The sequence below is a fragment of the Gopherus flavomarginatus genome, chromosome 2 (genome assembly GCF_025201925.1).
Source record: "Gopherus flavomarginatus isolate rGopFla2 chromosome 2, rGopFla2.mat.asm, whole genome shotgun sequence".
Classification (NCBI taxonomy): Eukaryota; Metazoa; Chordata; order Testudines; family Testudinidae; genus Gopherus; species Gopherus flavomarginatus.
In genome coordinates this window covers 9,402,218-9,421,400 of record NC_066618.1, presented here as the reverse complement: position 1 = coordinate 9,421,400, position 19,183 = coordinate 9,402,218, and the positions used below count along the sequence as shown (strand labels likewise).

At 48.2% G+C, this 19,183-nt stretch overlaps 2 protein-coding genes across 4 annotated transcripts in view; one reads left to right on the top strand and one right to left on the bottom strand.

Annotated features, from left to right (window-relative positions):
- Positions 1–19,183, bottom strand: part of KLHL40 (kelch like family member 40) — a 249,731-nt gene that overhangs the window by 167,289 nt on the left and 63,259 nt on the right. The gene's annotated exons all lie outside the window — the stretch shown is intronic.
- ZBTB47 (zinc finger and BTB domain containing 47) overlaps positions 1–19,183 on the top strand; it is a 96,309-nt gene that overhangs the window by 45,655 nt on the left and 31,471 nt on the right. The window contains exon 2 of one of the 3 annotated variants that reach the window (XM_050942559.1): positions 8,105–8,606. The exons of the other annotated variants lie outside the window; for them this stretch is intronic. The gene's annotated coding sequence lies outside the window, so the exon portion shown is untranslated. The remainder of the gene's footprint in view (positions 1–8,104; positions 8,607–19,183) is intronic. 3 annotated transcript variants of the gene reach the window in all.

Genomic DNA, 19,183 nt, shown 5'->3' with positions numbered 1-19,183 from the left:
TTTCTTTTCATGAGGCATAGTATGAAAAAAATATTAACTCTCTAACCACAAACGCTCATTGGACATGCCATCATTGCAGACAGAGTCACATAGGCTGCTTCTGGAACAAATTTCTCCTGGGAGAAGAAAGTAATTTATTGTCAGAGGTGATTCTTTGGTTGAATCCCTCAATCCTGACTGTTCATTGGTACATATTCATAGGGCACCAGTTGCCATGCTGTCTATTTGCTAATGAGGCACTCATTGTTTTCTACTGAGTACAGCGAGCGATGATTTGATCTGATTATGTTTATAATAATGTTTTCCCCTTTTATTTTAATATTGTTCTGGCAATACCTGATTGCAAATTTTGTCTTGTTGTATCCAGCACTCCCTGAGGCAAACTGGCCATAGAACCTGATGTGCTGTTCTTGTTTGGGAAAACAGAATAAAAATTCTTCTTAATCTAAAAAGAAAGAGGAATAGATTTGTGGGGTTGCCGTTGGATGCTATTTGCTAACTGATCTGTTAGAATCCATGTGATTGCTTACCAGATAAATAATTATAGTTCCTTTATATACACAAAAATATTTTCTAAAGAAATGTTCTATAGTTACATTGAAGTGGACAAACTCAGTGTGAGCTTATGTTTTAACTAGAGCTAGTTGGAAAATTGTTTGGGGTGTTTTCAGTGAAAATTTGAAAGCTGAAAAATTTCAATTTGGAAAGGCTTCTGCAATACCTAGTGATTTCCTTCCCCTCGCTAGGCTGAGCTGCATGGCCTGACTGCATTTCCCAGGATGTAATCCAATCCTTTTAGAGCGAAGAGGTGGTGCATCATGGGAGTCCCAGGTTGTGGTGTATCATGGGAGATGTGGTCCAGCTGGGAAGCCTGGCAAATCAAGGAAAATGGGGACATGAGGCAAACAAACTACAACACCCATGAGTCACTAGCAACATAACCAAATTAAAATATTTTGGATTTTGGCTGCATTATTTAGGTTTTCAGGCTTCAATTTATTTCAAATGTATTTTTCTGGTGCAAAGCAGACACTTTACACATTTAGTTTAGTCAAAAACCCTATTTTCCATCCACAAATTTTCAACCAGCTCTAGCTTTAACTTAAAAATAGCAAAAAGCATCCTTGAAGGTGGGTGAAACAGTAAAGCAAGGTATTGCTGAGACCAGATCTCAGCGTGTGCAAGCGTCTTTATGGGCAGCACAGAAATGCTGGAAAAGCCGCTCCGGTTTTCATCCTTTGCCAGAACACCTGTCACTAGACTTACCGGGGATGTTGTGAGGCTTCCATGCAGACAAAGCCAGGGTCTGAGCCTGAGTTTCTGAGCACCCGCAGCTACCCCAGACGCTGATGAGAGCTCCGAGGGCTCTAACCTTCCCGTGATCAGGACCACTTCTGCATTTCAGCACTTAGAACTGTGCCCTGGGATGATGATAAACACAAATATCCCTTGGCTGAAGGATGTCCAGAGGGGCACATATCCTGTGATGCAATAGGACTGGCCAGGAGGAGTGTGGCTGTGATCTTATCTCCTCCATTTCCATGTGCTGGCAAGCTGCAGTTATGCCTCTGCTCTTTGTTGTAGCTCGTTTCATAATACATGCTGGCGGCTGCTCTTGCTTTCTGCAGGTGGCTTTAATAACTCCCTCCCGCCCCTCTGGGTTGAATGTATTAAACCCTTCCCTCCTGCCCAAATATTTAAAGTCTAACATTGGTCCGCAACAGAACAGAATTATTAGGGTTCCTGGGAATAGCTTTGCAGATCTAGGGAAGCCATAAAATTTTGACGGTGGTGTCAAGTCGGGCCAAGTGGTGGGTGGGTGGGAAACTGACCCAGCTCCCTCCAAACAAATTGCCAGCAAAGCTATTAGCGCCAATGCAGGAGGCATGGTGATCTCAGAGGGCACTAACTGCCAGTGAGAGATGCCAAAAAACCGCTTGCCCTGGTTCTTCTTTGCCTTTCCTTTTATTCATAGACTCAAGCCAATGCCAAGCATTGGGTTCAGACCCTGATTTAGTTTTGTCTGTCTTGCAAGCTGCCTGTTTCAATTTGTTTGCAGCTAGTTGGGCTTGAGTTGGTGGCACTGGACTGGGAGTGCCCCAGGACGAGGGAGGGTGAGTTGACAATGAAAGTTGCGGCACTGGTATTTGGGAATAAATTAAGCTGAGCTGCACTGGCTGTATCTCCTAACAATAAATAAGTTAAAAGTAGCGTCTCCCCTTCCATTGTTTCCATGACCTGGATGGGTTCTGGAGATTGGAATCAGTGTCTCTCTAGGTCTTGGTGCGGTTGGGATTTGTGGATTGATGTTAACACTGCTCCGGTCCATGCTGTACTTGCTCTGTGGATAGAGAGCTGTTTGGTCTCTGGGGCTGTCAATCCAGGCACTGATTTTGTGTTGGCATTTCCAGAGGCTGGCGAAGTCCATTGCATAGAACACAGCTATGTGAAAGTGACAGGAGGGTGCTCCAGCCAGCTTCCACTGCTTCCCCAGGGTTGTTGCTTCTCTTGAGTCAGACTTTTGGTTTATGGACCGGATGGAGGTTCCCTTGTGCCAGGGTCGCCGTGTTCCTGCCAAACTGAAAGACGAATCAAAAGGAGGAGATGGAGGCATAACAAGATCGGTGGCCAGAAAATGAAGTCAGTAAATCCCAAACTAGAAACAGGACCCATTATTTTTTGAACAGTAAGTTGCATTGCCCGTTGGAACAGGTTATCAGATTATCCCTCACGTGGATGTATTCCAAATGGAGTGCAACGTCACAGAGCATGAAAGCATCTGATATCAATAATGAGCAAATCTGCTGCGGAAAAACAAAGCTTAGGTCATTGGCAGGACGCAGCTAAGATGTGTGTTGTCATCACTGATTCTGGGATTGATTAGAGCTGCCTGGTGGGGTAAAATTCGAGCATGGGGTTACGGATTTCACGTATGCAGAAAGAATTTGTTAAAACACAGCCTCCACTTTCAGGGGACGCTTGGTCCGCGGAGCTGGCCTATCGTCCCTGGCTAGCACTTCCGTCAGTGATGCTTCTCTGGTGAGTGCATCCATGAGAACTGGGAATAAAACCAGCTGAATGCCTAGCAAAAACGGAGGAGGTTAACAGCATGTGGGTGTGTCAGAAAGGAGGGAAACCAGCTGGGGAAACGGTTAGGTGAAATCCCTATGTTGAGCAGGAGTTAGTCACGGTCAAGGAATAAGCTTGGCTTGTCCTGGATCATTGATGGTAGAAGTCGTTGAGAAGCGAAGGCCTTTTCCAGCGAGAACTGAAGTGTGAGGTTAAGCAAACGGTGGTGCAGCATCACACTAAGAAAGGTGGTTCTAGCATGGGACTGGAAATCAAGACTCCTGGGTTCTTTCCATAGATTTCCTACTGACTTGCTAAGGGTCATCACCTTAGGCAGGTCACCTAACTTCTTGGAGTCAGTTTTTTTTTTCATCCGAAAGGAAAAAGAGATTAGTACAGACTTGGGCCTTTGCAGTGTGTTTGGGGTCTCTTTGTTTTAAACAGGGAGTCAGTGTTGTTCAATGGTATTGAGCCTGCACACAGCAGGGAAATCTGCATATCAGATGGGATTTTCAAAGGTCTAGAGAATATCTGAGGGGTGTTTTGTGCCTATGGGGGAAGTGTGATAAAGTGCAGGAGTCTTTCATTATCATTGCTGCTTTTTCTGTTCACCCATCCAACCCTGATCTCCGTTCAGTCACTTCCTGCTCCCGGCCAGACCCTGATCACTAACTGATCACAGTGGTCCCTGAAAATCCCTGCCCAAATTCTGTATCTTCCTCCGGTGCTGGGCCTCGTAGTTTCCACAGCACCATGGACGCCGACAGCACTGTTCAAATAGTAACAGCGCAACTGTTCCTAGACCCAGCATTGCCAACCCCACACATTCAAAAATTGCCAGCTGGACCTCCAGTAATCTTGAGGTTATCTTTAAAAACCACAAGATTTTTTTTAAAAAGTAAATGTTTAGGGGTTTTGCATTTTTCTTCTGGTGTTTGAACCTTTGGGGTTCATGTTTTCACACTTCTCTTTGCAACCAGAAGGCCTAGAGACTTGTCTTTGTTTTTAGATGAAAGCTGAGGTTCTTGGGTATCAACATGAGTCCAGGATCTGGGAACTTTAAGAGACTATTGTAAAACTTGGTATAAAATTTCAAGAGTTGGCAGCACTGTGGGCATCAGAAAGAATCTTTCATTGGCCATTGATCAAGAAGAGGGAGGGAAGTATTTATTTCTAACACTGGGAGCATGAAGTGAATCATCCCATCTCCCCTGAGTAAATGAAGCACTGCGGCACTGGAGCGAAATGTAACACTCGGAGAGCTGCTCTTTGCATAGCTCTGCTGTGTTTCCCTTTGCAGAGCACAGCATCTCCAAGGAGCATGCTAGGTCGAATCTGAAGCTTACAGATGGTGGTCTCAGACACTGATGACGTGATGCTGCATGATTTAGTGCTGGGGTGCTGTAGAAATACAGGATGTCCCTGAGCCTTCTCTGTCCTCTGAAATATTGCCCCGCTGAAAATTGCAGAGCAGGTGCGCTGGGAGAAAGTGCATCCAAATTCTTCTCAGCTGGAGGCTTGTTTGACGATGTAAGGGCAAGATCCTCAGCTGGTGTTGCTCCATTGGCTGTGCTGACTTGCACCAGCTGAGGATCTGGCCCTTATGCCCTCAGCTGGGTGGTGGGGGCTGATATGTGAGTGAATTACGGTAACCCAGAGTTGAATAAGAGGAATGGATGTGTGTGGTAAGCTTAGGGTCAAGTCTTGCCGGGCCAGGAGATCTCTGGGGAGGCTGGAGAGAAGGTCACGAGGAGCAAGGCAGTACTGAGATGGCTGCAACTGTGGAGGTTGACTTGCTTGTTAGTTTCATCCTCACTCAACTGGAGGTTGGCTTATACGTGGGGTGACACAGGTCCCTTCAGTAAGGTAGGGTCCCCCCCACATAGCATTTCAAGTGTTTCCCTGGCAAGCCGTCTGCACTCTAGATTCTAGTGAATTCCTGTTTTAGTAATGACACAGTGCCACACACAGCACTGTCCAAGTAACGATCCTTTAAAAAAACAACAACAGTTTATCATCATAGATAGATCCACAGATCTCACCATGGGTCTGCAACCTGCTTGCAGTTTTGGGGGCAGAAACTAGAGCTGTCAGGCACTGTCAGTGAGACCTGTCACTCTCCTAAAGAGCCTGCCCGTCTGCTTCTGCCTTCATAAGCTGCAGCGGGGTGGATGATGGATGCCACCCTGGCTCTTTCCCTGCCCCCCTAGAGGGCACTAGGATCTTTCTTTAAACCGACCCCAATACTTTCTAAGCAATTTCTTAGTGCGGTTGGACTCGGATTGTTTTTAGTTTCTGGTAGATATAATCAGGCTCAGGTATTTTGCTTCCATCAATATGGACATGCTGCTTCAAGCTTCCGGTCCTCTTCCCTTCCTGTTCCATGCCCGAGGCCACTAAAGGGAAACGGGCAAGAAAAGCTTTGTTCCTCTCCACTTACTGAGAGTACTGGCCCTCCATGTGGACATTCCCTAGGACTCCTTTGTACGGGTCAAAGTGGAGCCAAGCAGCCATGGAATGGGTTGGCCTGTCCTGTCCCCGCTTTCTGGCCCTCGCACTCAAGCTCGTCAAGAGATGATTTTTGTTCCCATCAAAAATGTTGATGAAAAAGATGGAGTCATGGAGTTTAAAGCCAGAAGGGACCCCCAGATCTTCTAGCCTGACCTCGTGTAGCTCACAGGCCACCACTGCCACCCAACACCCGCACACTGAACCCAACAACCGGAATGAGACCCAAGTGTTATCGCCCACAGAAGGCTATTATGTGCCACAGGAAGGACTGAAGTGCCCGAGGCTCCGCTTTAAATCATTAAATGAGATGTACCCAGATAATCCTGGCAGGCGACCCGCATCCACACGCTGCAAAAGCGTTTCATTGAAAACCTGACAATTTTTCTGACCAAAAATTGAAATTTTTTCAGGTTTTTGGTTTTTTTTAACAACTCCCTCCCCCACTCCAAATTCCCACTGAAATTTCTGTTTTGCCCAAAAAGCCCCAAAAGCCCTTTCCCGCTTCAAACATTTCAAATGAAAAAACTCAAGCTCTGCGTCAGATGTTCTTCTGTCAAATATGGAAGGCAGCGCTGCGTAGTGGATAGGAGGAGAGGGGGTTTCCATTCCCAGCTCTTCCACTGCACTGCAGTGTGACCTTGAACTGTTTCCTCTCCCCTCCCCGACCCCTTTACTCATCCTTCCTATTTAAATTGTGCACTGTTTGGGGCAGGGACTGTGTCTTATTACGTGCTTTGCAGAGCATCAAGCAGGAGTACTTCTAGACATTACTGTATTGCAAATAATAAACAGTAAAGGGCCTCAGATCAGGCCCACCCAGAACAACTGTCCTTTTATTGGCATATGAGAGAATCTCGTGCTCTGCAGTGGGCAGCGCTGGTTGTCAGCAGCAGATTTGAAGGTGATAAGGGAAAGGCATAATAAGATCCTTTGACTGGAAGCTGACGCTTCAGACTAGAAATAAGGTGCAAATTTTTAACAGCGAGGGAAATTAACCGTTACATAAGAATAAGAGCATAAGCGCGGCCAATATGGGTCAGACCTAGATGTCTGTCTAGATGTCTCAATAGAGCTGCAACCTTGGCACCCAGCAGGCAGTTCACCATGCGGTTCTCCCCGTCATCACAAACCCAACTATTTATATTTCTAATGATCCAATCCCCCTATTACCTGTCTCTTCCTAATAATGGGGGTCCCTTCCCCCGGAGGGGTATCCTCAGTGCGAGAGGATACCATGACATCATCTGGAAGGAGAGTCCCAGATATAGGATCATTTCCTCCACTCCAGCTTGATCTTCTTCCACAAGACTTTTATCCTCTCAAACAAGTGTCAGTCTGGGGGTGGGACCACTCTGGTGTGTCTGAGAAAGTCTCCTCTGTGTACCTCTCTGTCTCCTGTAGCTCCTCCAGTTCAGCCACTCCAGTCTCCAGAGTCTGTACTCGGTCTCTGAGGGCCGTGAGTTACCTACACCAAATGCACACACCTGCCCACAAGGCAGGTAATTGCACATGTTGCATTTGCTGCAGTAAACTGGACAGCCCCCACTTTGCTGCTGGATTATTTTTATGCTTGCAGGGGTCTTTGTTTGTTCTTATTTTTTTGCGGGGGGAGTGTTATTGGCCTAAATTGATAATATGTTTGTTAGGTATATCTGCCTCCCTTGTAGAACTCCCCTGTTTGCTGCTCCTGTTCGCTAGCCAGCCATTGGAATGACTTATCTAGGAACACCGTGGAGTCTCCATGGCTTCTGGTCTTTAAGTCAAGACTGCGGTCTCTCTAAAAGAGTTGCTATAGCTCAAACAGGGCTTGATGCAGAAATCGGGTGAGGTTCTATGGCCCGTGTTATGCAGGAGGTCAGACTAGATGGTCACCATGGTCCTGTCTGGCCTTAGAACAGGGGTTCTCAAACTGAGGGTCGGGACCCCTCACGGAGTCGCAAGGATATTACATGGGGGGTTGCGAGCTGTCAGCCTCCACCCCAAATCCCGCTTTGCATCCAGCATTTATAATGGTGTTAAAGATATTAAAAAGTGTTTTTAATTTATAAGGGGGGTCACACTCAGAGTCTTGCTGTGTGAAAGGGGTCACCAGCAGAAAGGTTTGAGAACCGCTGCCTTAGACTGTATGAATCTATTCCTAGAGTCGCTGCTTAAATACCCTGTGCCGTACTTGCTGTGGACAGGTGGCAGACGCTTAGGATGGAGGGGTTTCTCTCTTGCTGGGGGTGATTAGACCCCCGTCTGGCACTGCTCCAGAGCTGCAAGACACATTGTAGGATTTAGGGACTTTTACTATTCAAAAGGAAAGGAAAATACAGCTAGAAAGGGAGCAACCAATTATGTGGTTCTCTAGCCTCGGGCTGCTACTAAACAGCTGCAGCATAACTTTAAAATTTTTCCAGGTGATGCCTCGCCTTAGGCAACAAGAAATACAACAACTTAAATCATCCTAACCAGGGCTGACAATGAGTTAAATAAAGAGTCGGCGTGTTATGTACTGTAATTGTGTAATTGCCTTTAACAGGTGTGTGGGTTTGGCAGGCAGAATGCAGCACCTTTTGAGAGACCGCTGCGGGAACTTGTGCTGCGCCCTGTTCTCTGTCCAAGAACATAGAGGAAGCTTGGCCAGCTGCTCTTCAAGTGAGCACCAAAACCCCCACCGACTTCAATAAATCCATTCTGGGGCTGAACTAGGAGCCCTGAGTGAAAATGTTCCCAGGCAGGTGGCTAAAGAAACCAGACTTGACTCACGAGGCTGAGCAACATCTGCTGTATTTTTCGTTATTTTCCATTAGCTTGAGAAGCCGCTATTGATTTGTTCCGATGGTTTGCTGACCCTGCTGGGCAGAGGTGCGGAGGATGAGAAGATAAGTTATCCCAGTTGCTTAACAACACAGATTTCATTCAGGAAAACTGTCCTGCTTACAGCTTTTTTTTCTTTTGAGTCTTCATTTAATGGATGCAAAAAAGACCAAACTTCTGGTTCTGAACTCTTCGCCATGCCAGGGGCCCTCTCATTCTGAAAGGTATGTACTTATGGCCAGGAGGTCAAGAAGACAATGCCATCTTCCATAACAGTGAGAGAAACCATGTTGGATAAAGTAGCCACGTAACTTAGCACTGAAGTGAAGTGTGTGTGGGGGAAAAAATGGGAAACGTAACCTAGTAAAAATTAGAAGCTAGTATATGCTGTGACGTACTAGCGTTGGGTGTATGAGCGAGTGATGTCATCCTGTGGGCTACTTGTAGACAAGGGATATATTACTTCTGTCTGAGGTAGCACAGTGCAGTGGTTAGGGGGCTAGACTGGGACATGGGAGATCTGGGTTCAACTTCCTTCTTTATCAAAGACTTGCTGAGTGATAAAGTGGGGAAATTCCCTACCTCTAAATAGACAAGGCAATTAACCATAGGCACAATTTACTAAGGGTCATGGTGGATTCTCCATCACTGGCAATTTTTAAGTCAAGATAGGATGTTTTTGTGAAAGATCTGCTCTAGGAATTTTTTTTTCGGGGGGGTGGCATTCTCCGGTCTATGGGATGCAGGAGGTCGGACCAGATGATCACAGTGGACCCTTCCGGCCTTGAAATCTAAGGCTTGCTGACAAAAGTGAGGATGTCATGGTTACAGGGCAAGCTGCACTTCCGGCCCCCTGAGGGCAACGCCTCAGGTCTTGGGCCTCTTGCCCGTTTCCTGTCTGCAGGTGGAGTTCCACGTTCTTTCCCTCTCAGACCATGATCTGGTGACGCCACCTGAATGTTGCTCTGCAGGTCCGACTGGGTGCAGGCACCCGCTTTTCTTCCCATGGGGAGCCAGTGACCTTAAAACCATGTGCTTTTTATTTAACAGTAGGAGCAAGCACTAGAGGAAAAATGATTTTACATCAACAAATTGACCCTGCCAGCAGGTAGGGGATCTTGGGGGACAACTATTGCACTGGTGGGGTGCAAAATAAACTTTATTAAGAAAATGCAAAAACAGGGAAAATTCAATAGTGAGGGGTATGGGGTTTGTTAAGGTAGACAATTGGGGAGGGGTTTCTTTTAGTAAATAGTATAGGGGGTTTCAATAGTGGGGTACAATACAGTTGGTAACCAATTAACACTGAAGTAGAAATGTAACAGGTAGCTAACAATTTCTGTGTAAAGGGTGTGTCACAGCAGCATATAACCAACTAACAATTATGGGTAAAATGTGTTAAATAACCAACAACTTTAGGTAAAAATGTGTCACAGTGGTGTAAATGTAAAATGTGAGGTGTGTGAGAGAGAAAAAGGGTAACCAATGGGGTTTTATGCTAGACTTCAGTAATACAATTGAGGTTTGGCAGCAGTAGGAGCGGGGTGAACAGGTGGGGGAAGGGATTAAAAGAGAGAGAGAGAAAGGCAGTGGTAGAGGAATGAGGCTGGGGGATGGGGGAAGAGGAGCACGTGGTGGAGCAGAGACCAAAAGCAGAGGCGCTGCGGAGGGAGATTTAAACTCAGGGAGACACAGAGAGCAGACAGGCTGCAAGTTTAAACAGCAGAGAGACTGCAACGAGTGACTGGGGAGCTCGGGGGGAGACACGGGCAAGCTTAGGGGTGGGTGGGTTAGGGCAGCGGGAAGACAGACTTAACCACAATTATACAGAACACAGCAAAATCTTATTTATGATCTAACTTAACCAAGACTACACAAATTAGCAAGTAACAGAACACAATGCAACCATTCTTTTTAAACCTAACTTACAGAGCACAATACAAACAATTACTTAAACCTAACTTAACCACATCTATACAAAATGAAATTACAACTTATCTAGACTAAGAACCTGATTCTAATAGGTGCACCTTACACTATGCCGATTCTTTGATCGGGAGGGGGAGCAGTTCCAGAGGGCAGAGTGGTGTGTGCCCAGGGTACAGCCCCCGGGGGGGGGTGTGGCTGCAGCAGTGGGGCGGCTGCAAGCCGGCGGCCCAGGATACAGTCCAGGAAGGCACAGCTTAGCAGCGGCACAGGCTTATTTTTAACAGCAAAGGCGCTGCGGAGCAAGAAACAGATTACAGATACAGACCAAGGAGTTAGCTTGGGTCTGTCTGCTGGGGAAACAAGGCCAGCAGCTAGGACAGGGGGAGTCTGCAAGAGGGAGTTCTTACCCATCCCCAGGACAGCAGCAAGCACAGAGGCAGGAACAGCAGTAGCATCGGAGGATGGAGAGAGGACTCGATCCGCTTACAATAATTAGGAGATCTCCAGGCACAAATTCGTTGGTCGTGGGAGGGGAGTTTAAAAACGAGGGTATGCTCAAAAACAAACGAGAGCGGGGAGAGGGCCCCCCAAAGACCCCTAGCTGATCAGACCAGGTGGCAAAGCAAGGACCTCCGAGGTCTGATCAGAAAATGTCTGGCTTTAAAGGCAAACTCAGGCAGTTTCCCACCAGTACTTTTGATTGGCTCCTCTTGATACAGGGCAGAAGAGAAGGCAGGGAAAGGCTGCAGGTAAGCATAGGCATGCCTGGGCATGTTCTGAGCCACAGGTATGACTCATATGCTTAATTAGTTGGCCACTTCAGGGCTTGCATTTCTGGGCAGCGTCCCCCACACTGAGCCCAGGTCTGAACAAAGGAGCCAAACAAAGAAGCAAGAAGCCCCCTCCCTAGGCAGAGCAATGGCTTCAGTTAGTCTATACAAGCCATTCCTATGAATAGGGCTGCGACTTTAGTTAGCACAATGGCCGGGAGGGGCGGCCACACAGGACAAACAGAAAGGAGAGGGGAAAAAGGAATGCAGCAGGGGGACAGCTGTAACAGACACAAACCAGCCTATACACATGTATCTTACCTACCATCCCAGAAGGGCTTCCTGGTCTAGATTCTCCAAACGCACCCAGTGGGTTCCTGGGTCTGATTGTGGTTTCCCCTGCACTCGCCAAGACACTCTCTGTCCTGTTAAATCTTGCCAGCTTTCTTTGTCCTACAGGAGGCTTATTCAAGTCTTTGTGAGCTTTGGCCCGTGCTGGTCGATCTAGTCTGGTAGACTTAGGGCTTGTCTACATCAGAAAGTTGCAGCGCTGGTGAGGGAGTTACAGCGCTGCAACTTAGGAGGTGTACACATCTGCAGGGCACCACCAGCGCTGCAACTCCCTGTTTGCAGCGCTGGCCGTACTCCCGTTTTGTCTCGGGTGTAGAGGATCCAGCGCTGGTGATCCAGCGCTGGTAATCAAGTATAGACACTTATCAGCGCTTTTCTTGACCTCCGTGGAATAAGCAGGTATCCCAGCATACCTGAGGAAGCCTCTGGTAATCAAGCTGGTCTCCTTCCCCGGCTTGCTCTCGCGTTCCCCGAACCCCGAGCAAGCAGGTCTCCGTCCCTGCGGTTTGCAGGGTGGTTCCGGTAACGCGAGAGCAAACCGGGGAAGGAGACCAGCTTCGCCGCGGTTTGCTCTCGCGTTCCGCGAACCACCCTGCAAACCACAGGGAAGGAGACCTGCTTGCTCGGCGGTTCGGGGAACGCGAGAGCAAACCGGGGAAGGAGACCAGCTTCGCCGCGGTTTGCTCTCGCGTTCCCCGAACAAGCAGGTCTCCTTCCCTGCGGTTTGCACGGTGGTTCGCGGAACGCGAGAGCAAACCGCGGCGAAGCTGGTCTCCTTTCCCAGTTTGCTCTCGCGTTCCCCGAACCCGAGCAAGCAGGTCTCCTTCCCTGCGGTTTGCAGGGTGGTTCGCGGAACGCGAGAGCAAACCGCGGCGAAGCTGGTCTCCTTTCCCGGTTTGCTCTCGCGTTCCCCGAACCCGAGCAAGCAGGTCTCCTTCCCTGCGGTTTGCAGGGTGGTTCGCGGAACGCGAGAGCAAACCGCGGCGAAGCTGGTCTCCTTTCCCGGTTTGCTCTCGCGTTCCCCGAACCCGAGCAAGCAGGTGTCCTTCCCTGCGGTTTGCAGGGTGGTTCGCGGAACGCGAGAGCAAACCGCGGCGAAGCTGGTCTCCTTTCCCGGTTTGCTCTCGCGTTCCCCGAACCCGAGCAAGCAGGTCTCCTTCCCTGCGGTTTGCAGGGTGGTTCGCGGAACGCGAGAGCAAACCGCGGCGAAGCTGGTCTCCTTTCCCGGTTTGCTCTCGCGTTCCCCGAACCCGAGCAAGCAGGTCTCCTTCCCTGCGGTTTGCAGGGTGGTTCGCGGAACGCGAGAGCAAACCGCGGCGAAGCTGGTCTCCTTCCCCGGTTTGCTCTCGCGTTCCCCGAAACCCCTTGAAGCCGCCCAACAGCGCTGCAGTGTGGCCACATCTAACACCACTTGCAGCGCTGGTTGCTGTAAGTGTGGCCACTCTGCAGCGCTGGCCCTATACAGCTGTACTAATACAGCTGTAACAACCAGCGCTGCAAAATTTTAGATGTAGACATGGCCTTAGTGAGGGATTGAGCTAGCATCACTAGGCTAATAGTCTTTACACTGTCCCTTTAACAGTCTTCAGTGTCAGATGGTAGCTGTCTAGGTCATCCTTTCCTTCTTCCCTCTACTCTTGACTGAGTGAGAAAGACTTAAACCCAAACACAGAAAACACCATCCCAATAGCCAGGCCCAACATGCAGCAGTAATAAATTCTCACAAGGCAATTCCATATTCACTAGAGAGAATAATACATTCCCCACCTTAGCGGGGTGTTGTGAGCAGAAATACAGTAAATAGTGCAAGGTTCTCAGATACCCCAAGGATAAGGGCTGCATAAATGCCTAAGGGCTTTTCTACGGGGGAAAGTTTTAGCAGTTATCCAAGTATCGTTCTACTGGTATAGAACAACCCCTCTAGCGTATGGCTGCTCTGTTATTCTGCTATAAAAGGGTTGTTCTTAGTTTAACTTACATGCTGTCCCAAGCAGCATGAGCTAAACTGAAAAAAAAGGTACACTTACACCAGAATAAGTGGTGTACGGGGGGTTACACCAGGATGGCTATTTCTGGTTGAATTCATACCTTTGGTTATATAGAAAAAACTTTCCCATGTAGACTGGCCGGGGATGGATAGATACTGTCACCTAAGGGTGCCCTGAAGTAATAAAGGCCTGTAATTTTTAGCCTCTAGAACTGTAGGACCAGCGTTCTAGCCCCAGCTCCCCGTGTGTGTGTTTACACAATAATTGTTTCTTGCCTACAGCCTTTAGGTTTATCTCACTGTAATGTGTGTCTGTGTATAGGCGTGTGTACGGTGCAGTACTTCACTGCAGTATGCAGGCTGGCTTGCCGTATCGAACATTGAGCACCGCTGAGGTTCTGATCGTGCTAAGCTCAGAGACACTAAGTGGTAGCAGGGGAGGGAAGCAGCTGAAATCACTACAAGCCTACATGCTCATTCGGTTCCTTTTGTGGTTTGAGGAAAGAAGCCAAAATTGACCTTCAGGTCTTTTACTATGAATTCCAGCTCTTGGGTTGAGCAAGAGGAATACTGTCCCTGCTGCATGCCTGCGGTGATTGGTGCACGCTGGCTCTCTCGTGACTTTCCCCAGACTTAGTGTAAGAAGTATGTGGTGTGTGCCTGGTGGTGCTTTTCCCCCGGATCTCGCAGTGTCACAGCCCAGGTCAAGGAGGAAGGAGCATAGCACTTGCATGCTGCTGCTCTTGTCTAGTCATTCGGGGCTGGATTCTCATTTACGCCAATGCCCCTTGGCATCGCTCTGGCAGTGTATAGGAGTCTTCAGGTGGGTATAAGTTTACTCTCCTTGTAAGGCCCCGTTTACTCTAGTGTGGGGCCAAGAGGGCGATCGTGTAGATAAAAATCGTGCCCTCGGTCTTCAGAGCTGCTTCTGAAGCAGACGAGGTTTGTGTGGAATGTGGTCTCTGCTCTCCCCTGTTAATTCCGAGCTGGAAAATCACGCTGCCCCCTCTCAAACGATTAACGAGTCGGGGAATGTAGACGTGCGGAACTCACCCCTGCGGCGCCTCCTGCTGGTTGTCTCAGGAATTAGTTCTTTTCCAGCCTCCGGAGCGCCCTCTTCAGGGCCAGTGTCCCACTTGTAGCTGGCTCCATGTCCCTCCCAGACCCCTGTGCACCTTTACCCTGGGGCTGCCCCCTGGCAATACCCCCACCAGTCTCTATGGGTCTCCCTTCTCTGGGAAACCCCCAACTCTCTAATCCCCACCTTGCCTCAGTCTGGGCTACTGCCAGCCATCACCAAGCCCCGCTCACTGGGGCAGACTGCAGTGTAAAAGCTACTCATAGGCAAGGGGGTTTGGACCTGCTGCCTTCCTCTGCCTCCCAGTACCTCTATGGGCCTCGGATCAGGCCCTGCAGCCTGGGGAGTTGCCAGCATGGAGCTCCCCAGCTCCTCTGGCTCTCCCCAGTCCTGCTTCACTCCCAGTACCCTTCCTGCAGGCAGCCAGGCCCTGCTGTCTTCCAGCCTGGGGAGAGACTCTTCTTGGGCCTCTGACTCACAGCCTTTTTATATAGGCCAGCATTTCCCCAATCAGCCCAGCTTAGCAGTTCTCAGCCACAACCTTCTCCCAGGGCTGACTTTAACCCTTTTTCCGCTGGAGTGGGGGAGCCGCTCCGCTACAAGGAAAAAAATCTCCGTCTGTCCATCATCAGAACCATTTATAACCCTGCTTATAAATGTACCCTCCAGAAGCTGTGTGGAAGGCCCTGCAGTGGGAGTTCTCTCAGCTGGCCACAGACTAGGACTGGTGGAATGCAGAACAAACTGCACCCACGCTGCCCTGCCAGCCAACATGCTCTTGAAAAGCCAGGAAGGGAGTTCAGTCCTCAGGGTCCATTCAGCTCTTGGAGGCTTTGCTGAAACTGCTGACAAGGGTCAGTGCTCTGGATGACTCTTTCCTCTGCAGGGAGGGTCTTGCATACCCAGGCACTCTATATACCTGGGAATGTGGCCACATCATGTGCTGCTCTTCAACGGAGAGAGGTTTTATTTTAATTCTTTTTAGCCTCCCAGTGCAATTGATGCCTCACTGAACTGGTGGCTGAAAAACTCCTAGCTCTTAGAAGAGCTCACCAGGTGCCGTGGGAGATGATCTACTACCTGGAGTCTTGGTCGGTGCTGCCTTGTGCATAGACATTGAACTGAGAATCAGGAAACCTGGGTTTCTATTCCTGGCTCTGCGGCTGGCTTGCTAGTGACTTTGGGCAACTCGCTTCTCCGTCCGCCTCAGTTTCCCCATCTGTAAAAGGGGGATATTGATACTGACCTCCTTTGCAAAGGGCTTTGAGATCCATTGATGACAAGTGCTGTCTCAGCGCTGGGGATTATTACTATTTTATTTAAATCCGGATAGGACGTCTCTCTAAAAGTAACGCCCTAGCATAGCCGCAAGTTACTGGGCTTGATTCAGGAATTACTGGGCGAACTTTGGTGGCCTTTGTTACACAGGAGTGAACCTAGATGATCACAACGATCCCTTCTGGCCTTTCCACCGTGAACGTGAGCCATTAGCTTCCTCTGGATCTCTTGTGGTTTGGTTTGGTTCTACCCTGGCTTTATGGCCAATGTGCCTCAATTTTGATCTGGAGGCACTTTCCCTGTGCCAGTTCATTCAGTCTCTTCTGTTCTATGTAGGTTCTTAAACTGCGCTCATCACTGTAGTATCTGAATGTCTTCCAGTCGTGCATTAAGTGACTAACATCAGTCACGTGTTGTTTGTTCCCTCAGCCTCTCCCTGGGGTAGAAGTGTATGCAGTTTTTGTAATTTTTTTTTAATATAGCTACCTGTTGCTGTGTTTTATATTAGAGAAGGCGAGGTCTAAGAAATGCGCCTCACACTGGGAGCATAAGGTGGTGAGGTTTGAAACGGCCCTTAGTTCGAGGGAGTTCATTTCACAGTCTCAAACGAGCCCCTCAGAAATCTCTCTCCTGCAGACAAGCTTTACCCTGATCGTAGAGAGTTCCATTGTGTCAGAGGAGCAGCGTTGTTGACCATGGTCTTCATCGTGGAGCTTTAGATGGACTTCTAGATATCCAGGGCACAGGCCACTGAGCGCCTTGAAGATGAGGACTGAGACCTTGAAGATTGAGTTGGTCTTCTCCCAGTGTAGAGAGCAGAGGACAAGCTGGATAGTTCACGGTAGTCTGTGTTGCTGAGGAAACATGCAGCGTTCTGTTCTAGTTGGAGTTTCGTAACCACTGAAGTTTTCATGCCCAGGTATATCACATTGCTATAGAGCAGCTGAGAGGTGATGGAAGCGGGAATAACTGAGGCTAGGTCACCTTCTGCCAGGATAGGACCAAGCCTCCGAGCCAACCAGAGATGATAGAAAGCATTACTCATGGATGCTGCTCTGTGAGAGCTCAGCATCAGCAAGGAATTCAGGAGTTCTCCCAAACCACGGACTGAATTGACCAATTGTGGAGGTGTACTTTTAACCAAAGGAGACTGCCCTGTGCTGGCAGCTGACTCTTCAAAATGCGTTCCTCTGCCCACCAGCAGACTGACCTCTGTCTTGCTCAGTTTCAGCTTTAGTCAGCTGTTCTTCCTCCATGAGCTGATTTTGTCCAAGCACTGGGCCTTCTTGGTGGCAGTGGTGTGGTCACAGGTGGTGAAGGATTAGGTAGAGCTGTGTGCTTCTCCAACAGCAAGAACACTTCATGAAGCACCTAGCCAGCTGTGCAATGCTGTGCTCCGTGGTGGTGAAATATTTTCTTCCTGACCCTGGTGAACAACAGCTTCCATCCTGAAGCATGAAATCTGATCACCTTGATCTTCTCCTGCACGATTGTAAAAGTTATTGGTCATAAGAATGACTTAGCCCTTCTTAAACAAACTAGCTGTAGTCTTATACTTGCTCTCCTGCAACAGTGAGTTTCACAGGGTGAGTAGGGGCCGCGCATGTGTGTGTATTTCCTTTATTTGTCCTCAGGCTAATGAGTAAAATTTGAAAATGTCTTGTTAGGCTTAAAGTCACCAGTTCTTAATTGAATTGAGTATTTGGGCTGTTTCTCTCTCACACACACACACACACACTTACATACATACGTACGTACCTACCAGGGAGATCATTGCCTTAGTGATACCTTGTACCTGGGGTAGGGAAAGGGTTCATCTTTCCAGCATCTGAAATCTTCATCCAGAGTTCTAGATCACTTACATATTCTGACTAAATCTCTCCCCGCTGCCCCTCTGCCAGGACCACAAGAAGCTGGAAGATAATTTCCCCTCACAGATAACGGCTGGAATTACTTTCGCTGGGAGCCCATTGCTGCTTGCGTTTCTCAGCGCAGTTATTAGGAGGCGTCTTTAATCCGTGGCTTGCGAATAAAAAACACAACAGTTCTATTAACTGAGATAAGCTAGTGCTGTGTGTTTGGGCGGGGGAGGCCAGCAATCCGGCATGTATGCCTCTCAGCAGGCAGACTTAGATTCTCCTGGGCATGCTCTTAGCTCATAACTTCATTGTGGTGGATTTTTGATCGGCTGAAACAAAGAACCAAGGGGGTAAAGCTGTAAAGTGCTCTGAAGACAGCAGGCCTGACGTATGCTAAGGATGCTGTGAGCCACTCCAGTAGCATAGTGGGAGCCTTAAAGTGGTTGGAACAGGCTCTCCTGTGCAGCGAGGCTGCCTGGTTGGTATGTAGTAGCTCTCCGCCAGCCCAGCTCACAGCCCCAGCATCGGAGGAAAGGGCTGGTGGGAAATTTTCCATCAGAACTGTTTAGATGAAAAATTGGGTTTTCAGCTAAACTCAGTTTTTCACGGAAAGTGTCTGCTTTCCACACGCATTTTTTTTTGTTCAAAAAATCAGACCCCAAAATTGACTGAAAGCCACAAAAGGCATCATGGGAGATGTTATTAGACCAGGTAACCCAGCCTAGAGAGGAGAAATTGGGCCATGAGGTACCTGAACTACAACTCCCATGAGGCACCAGGGCAGCATATCCAAAGTGGAATATTTTTTGTTTTGGCTAAGATATTTTCAGTTGTTGCTTTTTCACCAATTAGTCAAATTTTTCTGTTTGAAAATTTGGGGTTTTGGAGAAAATGATTCTTTTTTTCATCAAAATTTTCTGTAGAAAAAAGCCCATTTTCTGACCAGCTGTTAACTGGGAGGCAGATTGGGGGCATGGTTAGAGAGCACTGCCCCAAGACTGTTCTGTTTTTGTTCAGCCCTGAGGCTGCTCTGCCTTACGGTGGGAGCTGGGCAGGTCCCTGAACAACCCCACAACGCAGGCAGCAGAGCTGGTTGGGAAATGATCTTTTGATCCTGCAAAAATTATGATGAAAATAAAAACTCTTGTTTCATTTTTTTGTTGACTTTTTTCTGCAAAAGTACTTTTCCCTCAAATTTTCAGCAAAAACTTGGAAAATCCTAATATTTTTTGGCCAAAATCTGGATTTTTTTTGGTTGTTTTCAGATGTTTTACAGAAATATTTTGATTTTTGGGGCTGAAACTTTCACGTTTTGTTTTAACATTGAGAACCTGAAGAATGTTTCTGGCAACCGATACGTCCCATGAAGGTTTCCGTTTTGACAACAAAGCCATTTTTCATAGGAGGGAAAAACATTTTTGAATGAAATATGTTGACCAGCCATAATGGGGAGTGTACAGATAGCTTAAAGTCCTCTTTATGCCCTATCTCTGTCCCTCCCTCAAGTGCCGCAAGAGAGCAACTGGGAATTGGGCCCATTCCTTCTGGG